The sequence below is a fragment of the Ictidomys tridecemlineatus genome, chromosome 7 (genome assembly GCF_052094955.1).
Source record: "Ictidomys tridecemlineatus isolate mIctTri1 chromosome 7, mIctTri1.hap1, whole genome shotgun sequence".
NCBI classification, from domain to species: Eukaryota; Metazoa; Chordata; class Mammalia; order Rodentia; family Sciuridae; genus Ictidomys; species Ictidomys tridecemlineatus.
Genome location: NC_135483.1, coordinates 54,313,457 through 54,325,143, shown reverse-complemented (window position 1 = coordinate 54,325,143; position 11,687 = coordinate 54,313,457). Strand labels below are relative to the sequence as shown.

The 11,687-nt window shown below is 34.6% G+C and overlaps 1 long non-coding RNA gene across 1 annotated transcript in view; it reads right to left on the bottom strand.

Annotated features, from left to right (window-relative positions):
• Positions 1-6,254: 6,254 nt before the first annotated feature.
• The window catches only part of LOC144365470 (uncharacterized), a 14,922-nt gene continuing 9,489 nt past the window's right edge, over positions 6,255-11,687 (bottom strand). Inside the window, exon 6 of the long non-coding RNA XR_013423938.1 lies at positions 6,255-10,533. This is a non-coding gene — a long non-coding RNA (uncharacterized LOC144365470). The remainder of the gene's footprint in view (positions 10,534-11,687) is intronic.

The window sequence follows — 11,687 nt, the reverse complement described above, 5'->3', positions numbered from 1 at the left end:
AAAAATTAACAAAACTAAAAGTTGGTTCTTTGAAAAAATAAACAAGATTGACAGACCCTTAGCCATGCTAACGAAGAGAAGAAGAGAGAGAAATCAAATTACTAACATAAGGGATGAAAAAGGCAATATCACAACAGATGCTACAGAAATACAGAAGACAATTAGAAATTATTTTGAAAACCTATACTCCAATAAAATAGAGGATAGTGAAGACATTGATAAATTCCTTAAGACATACGATTTGCCCAGACTGAGTCAGGAGGACACACACAATTTGAACAGACCAATATCAATGGATGAAATTGAAGAAGCAATCAAAAGATTACCAACCAAGAAAAGCCCAGGACCGGATGGGTATACAGCGGAGTTTTACAAAACCTTTAAAGAAGAATTAATACCAATACTTTTCAAGTTATTCCAGGAAATAGAAAAAGAGGGAGCTCTTCCAAATTCATTCTATGAGGCCAACATCACATTGATTCCGAAGCCAGACAAAGACACATCAAAGAAAGAAAACTACAGACCAATATCTCTGATGAACCTAGATGCAAAAATCCTCAATAAAATTCTGGCGAATCGGATACAAAGGCACATCAAAAAAATTGTGCACCATGATCAAGTAGGATTCATCCCTGGGATGCAAGGATGGTTCAATATACGGAAATCAATAAATATTATTCACCATATCAATAGACTTAAAAATAAGAACCACATGATCATCTCGATAGACGCAGAAAAAGCATTCGACAAAATACAGCATCCCTTTATGTTCAAAACATTAGAAAAACTAGGGATAACAGGAACTTACCTTGACATTGTAAAAGCTATCTATGCTAAGCCCCAGGCTAGCATCATTCTGAATGGAGAAAAATTGAAGGCATTCCCTCTAAAATCTGGAACAAGGCAGGGATGTCCTCTATCACCACTTCTATTCAATATAGTTCTCGAAACACTGGCCAGAGCAATTAGACAAATGAAAGAAATTAAAGGCATAAAAATTGGAAAAGAAGAGCTTAAATTATCACTATTTGCGGATGACATGATTATATATCTAGAAGACCCAAAAGGGTCTACAAAAAAACTACTAGAACTAATAAATGAATTCAGCAAAGTGGCAGGATATAAAATCAACACACACAAATCAAAGGCATTTCTGTATATCAGCGACAAAACTTCTGAAATGGAAATAAGGGAAAACACTCCATTCACGATATCCTCAAAAAAAATAAAATACTTGGGAATCAACCTAACAAAAGAGGTGAAAGATTTATACAATGAAAACTATAGAACTCTAAAAAGAGAAGTAGAAGAAGATCTTAGGAGATGGAAAAATATACCCTGTTCATGGATAGGCAGAACTAACATCATCAAAATGGCGATATTACCAAAAGTTCTCTATAGGTTTAATGCAATGCCAATCAAAATCCCAATGGTATTGCTTGTAGAAATAGACAAAGCAATCATGAAATTCATATGGAAAAATAAAAGACCCAGAATAGCAAAAGCAATTCTAAGCAGGAAGTGTGAATCAGGTGGTATAGCAATACCAGACTTCAAACTATATTACAGAGCAATAGTAACAAAAACAGCATGGTACTGGTACCAGAACAGGCGGGTGGACCAATGGTATAGAATAGAGGACACAGAGACTAATCCACAAATTTACAACTATCTTATATTTGATAAAGGGGCTAAAAGCATGCAATGGAGGAAGGATAGCATCTTCAACAAATGGTGTTGGGAAAACTGGAAATCCATATGCAACAAAATGAAACTGAATCCCCTCCTCTCACCATGCACAAAAGTTAACTCAAAATGGATCAAGGACCTGGATATCAAATCAGAGACTCTGCAGATGATAGAAGAAAAAGTTGGTTCTGATCTACATATTGTGGGGTCGGGCTCCAAATTCCTTAACAGGACACCCATAGCACAAGAGTTAATGGCAAGAATCAACAAATGGGACTTACTTAAACTAAAAAGTTTTTTCACAGCAAGAGAAACAATAAGAGAAGTAAATAGGGAGCCTACATCATGGGAACAAATATTTACCCCTCACACTTCAGATAGAGCCCTAATATCCAGAGTATACAAAGAACTCAAAAAATTAGACAATAAGACAACAAATAACCCAATCAACAAATGGGCCAATGACCTGAACAGACACTTCTCAGAGGAGGACATACAATCAATCAACAAGTACATGAAAAAATGCTCACCTTCTCTAGCAGTCAGAGAAATGCAAATCAAAACCACCCTAAGATACCATCTCACTCCAGTAAGATTGGCAGCCATTAGGAAGTCAAACAACAACAAGTGCTGGCGAGGATGTGGGGAAAAGGGTACTCTTGTACATTGCTGGTGGGACTGCAAATTGGTTCGACCAATTTGGAAAGCAGTATGGAGATTCCTGGGAAAGCTGGGAATGGAACCAACATTTGATCCAGCTATTGCCCTTCTCGGACTATTCCCTGAAGACCTTAAAAGAGCGTACTACAGGGATACTGCCACATCGATGTTCACAGCAGCACAATTTACAATAGCTAGACTGTGGAACCAACCCAGATGCCCTTCAATGGATGAATGGATTAAAAAAATGTGGCATTTATAGACCATGGAGTATTATTCTGCATTAAAAAATGACAAAATCATGGAATTCGCAGGGAAATGGATGGCACTAGAACAGATTATGCTTAGTGAAGCTAGCCAATCCCTAAAAAACAAATACCAGATGTCTTCTTTGATATAATGAGAGCAACTAAGAATAGAGTAGGGAGGAAGAGCAGGAAGAAAATATTAACATTAAACAGAGACACGAGGTGGGAGGGAAAGGGAGAGAAAAGGGGAATTGCATGGAAATGGAAAGAGACTCTCATTGTTATAAAAAACTACATATAAGAGGTTGTGAGGGGAAAGGGGAAAAAAAAACAAGGAGAGAAACGAATTACAGTAGACGGGATAAAAAGAGAAATGGGGGGGAGGGGGATAGTAGAGGATAGGAAAGATAGCAGAATACAACAGTTACTAGTATGGCATTATGTAAAAATGTATATGTGTAACCGATGTGATTCTGCAATCTGTATTTGGGGTAAAAATGGGAGTTCATAACTCACTTGAAACTAATGTTTGAAATATGATATGTCAAGAGTCTTGTAATGATTTGAACAACCAATAAAAAAATAAAATAAAAAAAAAAAGAAAGCATATAAAATTCACAAAGTGCTAGATAATAAGCAAAAGGTACAAAAACTACTCAAACATACTATTGCCATTTATAACCCAGCAGAGTCTATCAAGAATGGAATTGATACATTTATGTCACACATTTAAGGACAGGAAAACAGACAGAAATCATGGTAAGGCTTAAAGTGCAATATTTAGGAAACTTATTCTACCCACAATAAATTAATCAGAACCGCTAGCTCCTAACTTGATTATGAAGAGTTATTATTATTGAAGGGCACTGTTAATTGATATGAACTAGAAACAAAGATAAAAAGGTTATTTTAGCCACAATGACTGCTGATACTTATGAAGTGGAGAGCATCAAAGTTATAAAGAAGTGGGAATTATCTAAAGCACAAAACCATGAACATCTATGGTGTATCCACTGGGCCAAGCAAGTGGGAAAAGAACTAAAGGTTCTTAAATTCCCTGACAAATGCATTGGGCAGTTTTCCTTTTACTTAAGTGGGAAACTATCAAAGAACTTTTGAAGCAGTGAAGAGGCATGATTAGCTTGGATTGGAGGCAAGGACATCAGAGATTGTGACAATTTAAACTGGGGAAGAGAAGTAGAAATGGAGAGTAGTAGATAGAATGGATGTATAAGAGAAGCAAATACAGAATTAAAATGACTTAAAGACCAGCTGAATGCAAGAGTGAGAGAGAAAAAGAAATCAAGAAAGAATCATAAGTTTCCTTGCATTGAGGCCAAATATATGGTGATACAATTAAAAGAACATAGTAAAGAAATGGATTTGGGGATAATGAAAATCAGTTAAGTTTTTAACCTGTTGGGGTCTTTGTAAAAGATCAATGAGTTCAGATTTTATAAAGTAAATTAGACAAGAGCTATTGAAGAGTAACATCATGGAATAAAAAAATTGTTGCAAAAAATAAAATTTATTGCATATAAGTATATAACTTTTAAGAAAAACTAAATTAAGAACATTTAGTCATTAAGAAGCTAGTGATGTTGACTTGGCAATAGCAATAGAAAGACTGAGGAAGAAACTATCGAGGGGAGAGTTGAAATCAAGTCATGTAAGGTACACAGGTTTCCTCACTTTTATGACAACCTATAAGAGACACCCCTCCCCTTTCTCAGCTAGATGTGCTGACATATGCCTAGTGTCCCAGCTACTTGTAGACTTAGGAGGGACAACATGAGCCTAGGATTTGGGGCTAGCCTGGGCAACATAGCAAGACTTCAACTCAATAAATAAATAAATAAATAAACAAATAAATAACACAGAAAGAAGGTTGACTTCTTGAAATAAAATAAATCTTAAAAAACATTTAGGAGAAAACATGGCAAGTGAAACTGATGGGGAAACTGACTGAACATTATGAAGAGATATAAGCTCTTACAGGTGGATCCAGTCCAATATCGGGGCTCAACACTTGGCATGCAGAGTGTTGCCACTCTGCCACTTAACTCAGCTTCCTTTTGCAAGCCTGGAGGTGTGGGTGGTGGTGCTGGAGGGACAGTAGGCCAGCCAAGGGTGACTAACTAGATGTGAGTAAAGAAAGACAACCATGTTTGTTTCCCTTCAAGTATATAAAAGGCTCTCTGGAAGAAAGAAGATTGCACTTTTTCTAATGGATTTAAAAAATGGAATTATGGCTAGGGAACAATTATTTTAAAATGATGGGTAAACATTTTAAGTAAATAAAACTGCTAAAAAACATGACTGTTTTTTTGTTTTGTATTGTTTTTGGTGAGGGGAGATAGTTAAATCAATTATTGGAAATAATAAAATGGAGTTTGGAGACCTAATTGATGAAGACTTTATAGATACATTCCTCAAAAACTTCTTTAAAGTCTGTGATTTTATGAGTAGTTGCCAAATAACTATTATGGCTAAGATAAGAGCTAGCTGTGGAATGGAAGAGGCAGTTCTTAACTTGGTGAAAAAAAAACATTCCTTCAAATACAAAGACTCAGGAAAAAATAATAGAAAATCTGAGAAAATATTGAGTTCTTGTTTACTACAGTTGACTATGACTTTACTATAGAAAAAACTAGATTCAGATTAAAAATTTTACTTGAACTGATGATTATATTCTAGGATAAAGAGCCATAGATGAAATCCTGATTGATCTTTGGCTAGATAAAGTGCCCTCATTCTCTGAGTTTTGCAATGTAGAGAATTGGATAGCCAGTGCTATCCAATTGGATGGAATTGTCTTGACTTGACATATATTACATGTAGGATATCATTCTTATTTTAAAGTGTAAGTCCACTACCTATGATTTGACTTTCTAAATATATGTACAGGTATGAAATATCTTTATTTACAAGAAGTAAAAATGTAAGGGTAATAATATAAATTCTTTGTTTTAATTTAATGCTAAATTGGCAACAAATTTAAGAAAAATAAACTTTGTTTTTTTGTAAACAATGTAATTGATAAAAATCAAGTATTTGGAAAATGCTGAAAGAAAATGGAAAAAAAAGAGCTCATTCAGAAGGACAAAGAGGAGCCCAATGTGGCACATACCTGTAATCCCAGGAGCTCCTGAGGCTGAGGCAGGAGCACAAGTTCAAAGCCAGCCTCAGTAACTTAGCGAGGTACTTGAGCAACTTAGTGAGAACCTGTCTCAAAATAAAATATAATAAGGGCTGGGGATATGGCTCAGTAGTTAAGTGTCCCTGCATTTAATCCCTGGTACCAGAAAAAAAAAAGACAAATAGGAAACTGAGGCAGTAGGTTAACTACACAGCTCATGTTGATCCTATGTTTTCAAAGGAAAAGTGAAAGATGTGGAAGATAAAGATCTATTTCTTGGCTCAAGATGCTGTTGAACACATCCATTCTCCAACTCATGGTTCTCACTGGAATTTAGAGATAGGTTCTAATGTATCAGAGAAACTGAGAGTAATTACTTTTTGCAAGAACATACTTGGAGAGTCTAGCAATTATATAAACAAATACCTATTTTTCCTGTTTCTGAAAATAACAATTTAATCAGGTTTGTTAGAAATAGAAGGAAATGAACATTGGAAAGATCATAGGAACTCATGAACTCATTGAAACTTAAATACCTTTTTATTTCAAAAGAAGACATCTCAATTTATGGGAAATCCATTTATCAATATTCATTTATAGAATGCTTCTGATAGGTGCTCAAGGTAAAATACAGTAGCAGCAGCAACAATCAAACAATGCCCTTGTCCCCCAAGGTCATTGATTTTGGCCTGATCAAATAAACTATCTCCCTAAATTGAATATTTCAATTCAAGTGGCATTTGTTGAGTGACCTAGATATGTACATGTTTTTGGTAAACGAACGAACTTATTGAATTTAGAATAGTACCATTGATTCTTTTTTTTAAAAAAATTTTCTTTAGTTGTAAATGGACACAATACCTTTATTATTTTATTTATTTATGTGGTATTGAGGATTAAACACAGTGCCCACACATGCAAGAGAAGCATGCTACCACTGAGCCACAATCCCAGCCCTCCACCATTTTTTTTAACTTTTTTTAAAAAAATTTTATTTATTTGTTTTTAAGTGGTGCTCAGGATTGAACCCAGGACCTAATGAGTACAAGTGCTCTATCACTGAACCACAACCCCAGCCTAACTATCACTGATTCTTAATTGAAAATACTATATGACAACATGCAGCAGAAAAACAAAACTAATATTTGCTATCTTGTTGGAAACCTTTCATAGTTTATTGCCACTTGATAGACTATAGTCTAAACTTAAGTTCAGTATTAAGAGAGATTATTTTATCTATTGCTGTATAACAAATTACCATGCGAGTTTAGGACCTTGCTTGTCAGTTTCCAGAGCTTTAAATGTTGAGATATCAAGGTAGTACTCATTAAAGTAGTCGTGCATCAGAACTTTGCTATATTATACTTTAGAAAAATGAAAAAATTGACTACGTTTTGTCCCTTCGGTCCCTAAGCAACATTGCCCATAGGTGTGTCTAACAGTGTCTTCTTGACAGTATCTCTTATCTTTGGCTGGCAGTATCTCCATCACAGGATGTGATGGCTAATCTCATATATGATTGGCTGGGCCACAGAATGCCCAGATATTTGGACAAACATTATACTAGGTGTTCCTTTGAGGATTTTTTTTTTAGAAGAAATTGACAGTTGAATTCCTGGACTTTGAGTAAAGCAGACACACAAACCCACAATGTGTATTGTGGGTTTCCTCATCCAATCAGTTGATGACATGAATAGAATAAGAAGACTGGCCTACCAGCCTATCCTGCAGTTTCTGAACTTTTCAACTTTCAAAATTGCATGAACCAGTTCCTAAAAATAAAATAAATATTTTTATTATAATGATATTATAATAAAAAATGTTTGATTTCTCTGGAGAGCCCTAATTAATACCCAGGATCATGCTTATTCCATGACAGTGGGCAGGGTAAATGGGAGGACACTATGTCTTCCTTTTTATCATCCTTACCTCAGCCCCAGAGTATAAATCTGTCCCTCCACTTTCAGTCCTCAAAGCACTTCAAGGAATTCAATATAACCTTTGCCTAAGATGTATACCATAAATTCCTCTCATATACACAGATGAATGCTAGGAGTGCACATAACTTTGTAACATACATATTTTATATAAATTGTTGTCCTCATTTCTGATTGTATTCCTATGATACATTCTAAGAAGTGGAAATCTTGGGTCAAAAGCTGAGTTGTTTAAGGCTTTTCATTTAGAGTGGCAAACTGCTTTCTTCAAGTGTATCATTACTGGGCTTTCATCAACAATGAATATTCATATTCACATGGAGTATTGTTATTCTAATTAGCATTTCTTTGATTGCTAGCCAAGGGTAACATATTTGTATATGTTTATTAGCCATTTTTAATTCATTTTCTGAGAATTCTTTTCATGTATTTACTCATTCTTTTTTGATGGAAAAGTGTGGGTTAAGGACATATCCCTTTATCTTTATAAAACTGAAAATTATTTTTCTCATTTTGTTATTTATTTTTTCTAAAAGAATTACATATTTATCTTAGAAAATGTGGAAAATGCAGAAAATCATGTAGAAGGAAATAAAAATTACTCAAGTCTCCCAGATATAGCAACATTTTGCTGCAAATTCTTCTAGTCTTGTCTTACAGATTTATATAGATGCTTTAATATTTTGTGTTCACAAAAATATAAAGATATCTTAAATTCTGTTTAAAACCAATTTTTAATTTTTACTGAATGATAAACACTACCATGATATTAAATATTCTTTATGAATTCTTTAGCCTATCTCCTATAGGAGATTTTTGGTTATTGCCAGTTTTTTTTACCATAGTAAACGAAATGAATATCCTGCTAAATAAATCTCTCCATACATTAGTAATATTATAGAATTGCAATTTCTTTTAGGAAAAGAGCCATATTTTAAAGTTCCTGATATACATAACAAATATGCTTTCAAAAACAGCTTATAATTGTAAAGTAGCTTAAGAAGATTCTAATTTCTCTAAACTCCAAACAATACTTGGTATTATTGATATTAAAAACAGCCACACCAGAAAATAATTTGGCTGATATGTAAGTTAAAATGAACACCTCTGATGTTTTATTTTCCTAGACATTTACTCTTCTATTTTTTTCAACTAATAATTATCAAGTACCACCAGAGACCAGGCACTCTGATGAGTTTTAAGAAATAACATTTTCCCTTTTTGAATCATTATTTCCATTTCATGGATCAAAAGAAACTCTTGATAGGAGTTGTTGCTCCCAAGTCCCCAAGTATCACAAAAATACCTCACATCTCTCCAATTTATCAATTATAATTCAGTTACTTAGAACATTTTATCTATCCAGTGTCTGCTCTAATATAGCTACTATTCTGAAAAATAGTTACACCTAAGTAATATTTTCAATTTTTCTTTCTTAGACATTTCTGATTTTTGTCAAGCTCAGTGTAATGTAGAAGGTTTGGCTAAGCCAGTGAACAATGTACCTCTGGGAGAAACTGTGAAATAAAATTGCAGGATGGTTTGGTTTTGTAGGAAGGTAGTGGATTTCAAGTGAGAAATCCCTTAGTTCTCACACTTGCTGTGTATCCTTGGGCAAATCACTTAGTTGCCTATTTTGGAAGTATGGCTTATAACACCTATCTCACAGAATACAAAGTTCTAGAAGAGTACCAGCCACTGGGTAGAACTAAGGATTTTGGGGTTGTTTCAGTCAAAATCTCCTTCTATTTATAAGTCCCTTTAACAGCCTGGCCTAGAGTGCTCCTTTGTACCTCCAGAGGCATCCCAGTTTTCACAACCAGTCTTGGAAAAGGTCTGCACTTGGGATTATCAACCAATTTTTTCTTCTCTGGGTGATGCCTTATGTCATTATGAACCTTCCTTCACCCTGCCTTTGCACTAAACCCTTCTGTGATTGGACCCTGCTTTCCAAATTGATAATTAGTTTTCAGGAAAATTGTGAGCTCCTTAAGGACAAAAAAAATAATTTTATCTATTTTGTATCCTTTGTGCTCACAGAGCTGTGTCTGGCACACTGTAGGTCCCTGATGATTATCTTTGATGACTATTCATCTGAACTTAAATACTAGGGGCTCATTTGTTAAATCTCAAGAATATGCTTTCTTTTCGTCTTCCTTTTTAAATCTCTTCACCTGAAGGTAGTCTACAAATGTTAACCACTATACTCAAATGGCATTGTCCTTGAGAGGCTTCTACAGGTCTCTGATGAAATAAGACAGTTGTTTCTTATTGCCTTCTAAGTGCTTTGTCTATTTATTCTCATGCTCTTCTTCTATGGAAGACTCTGATCTCTTATTTATCTTCACATTCCTAATGTCCAACATAGGAAAATGTTCAATAATCACTTGTCTGAGTAGAATACAAACGAAGGCTGGGCTTCATCAGTCATATGGACTTAAATTTCAGTCCTAATAAAGGAGAAGCCAGCTTAAAGTGAACTTCTTGAGTAGTAAGAAAAAAAAAAAGAGGGGGGTAGACAACATGTGATAATTGGGGAGTGAGGATGAGGAAACTGATTTGTTTGGTATTTTTCTAGTTTATAGATATATGTGTACAAGCCAATTTTTGCCCTTCCATGGCTGACTCTAATCATTTTCTGTCACTGGGAGTGACAGTACATTTCAGGTACTTTATTGCAATATAGATTATACTACTTTCCATTGTTGCATGAATTCTAGGCACTGTGGCAGACTCAGGTGCAGATACTTAGCACTTCTGAAAGACATCTGAAAAATCTCTGATTAAAAATGGCCCTCTGACACAAGTCCATGGGCATTTCTTAGGTAGCTCCTCAAAGGAAATATGTGGGTAACAAAACCTACAAAAGAGGAAGAAGTATATATAAGGAGGAGCTTCAGAATCTTACCGATTATCTTGAAAATCTGTCACTTCACCCATGCAATACCTCATAACTTCATACTATTAGTAAATTTAGTTATCATGCTTTTTAATTCAACCTGTCAATCCAATAATTGAGATATTCTTAAAAAGATTGAACTTTAATTCCTAAGGCTTTTAGGAGAGATTTAATCTTTTATTGTCAGCATTTCCAAGAAATTTTCATTCATCACAAATGGTCTTAAACCATCACTGAGTCTGCAGGCTCTTTGCCCCTTTCATCTCCATATTTTATACTTAAATACCTATTTTCAATTTCTCATTTGTGAAACACTGGACAAACTAACTCAAAGACTGAAAAACTAACTCAAGTGTTGGTGGAGGTAATTTATCTGGGGATAACTCTCAGGAGTCCACCATTAAGTGTAAGACAGACATTTTCTGAGTTTCCCCAGCCCTCTGCCTTCCTCCCTCATTCTTAGGTTGCAAAGAATGAAAATAAATATTATTGAAGAAAAAGGATTTAGATTTGTTTTTTTTTCTCTTAACACTTTTTGCTATGACCCCAGAAAAAGGAATGATTGTTTTCAGACATCAAGGAATATGTTGGCTTTGAACTTTTCTACCAGTTATCCATCCATGTGTGGAATCCACACATGAAGGGCAGAAAGGGAGACTGATTTCTTAATTTAAAAATAAAAAATAAAAACTGATGAGACAGCAAATGATATTCAATCCTATTAAAGAGACTAAGCACAGACCTTAGAAAAAGTCCTCACATTCCTTGCATTGGGATTGTGTGATATGGTTCTACAATTCAGGGAGATTGGAAATTACAGAACATCTGCAATGAAATTGGTTTTCTGTGGAAAACTGATGAATCACTTACTGCCAATGACTAGAAGGAAAAGCACTTGTTTATGTCCTTATGTAATGAATTTTTATGAGGTGAAGTTTGCTGTTTATAAAAAATACACTTTAAGCTGCTGTAGATGTAAAATAATAGAATTCTGAATTCAGAGCAATGCATTACTGCAAAGACAGTCACCAGCAGAATATTATTTGCTTACAAAACACCAAAACAGAGCTATTACTTCTATAATGGAATTAAAAAAAAAAAAACACTCATCTACC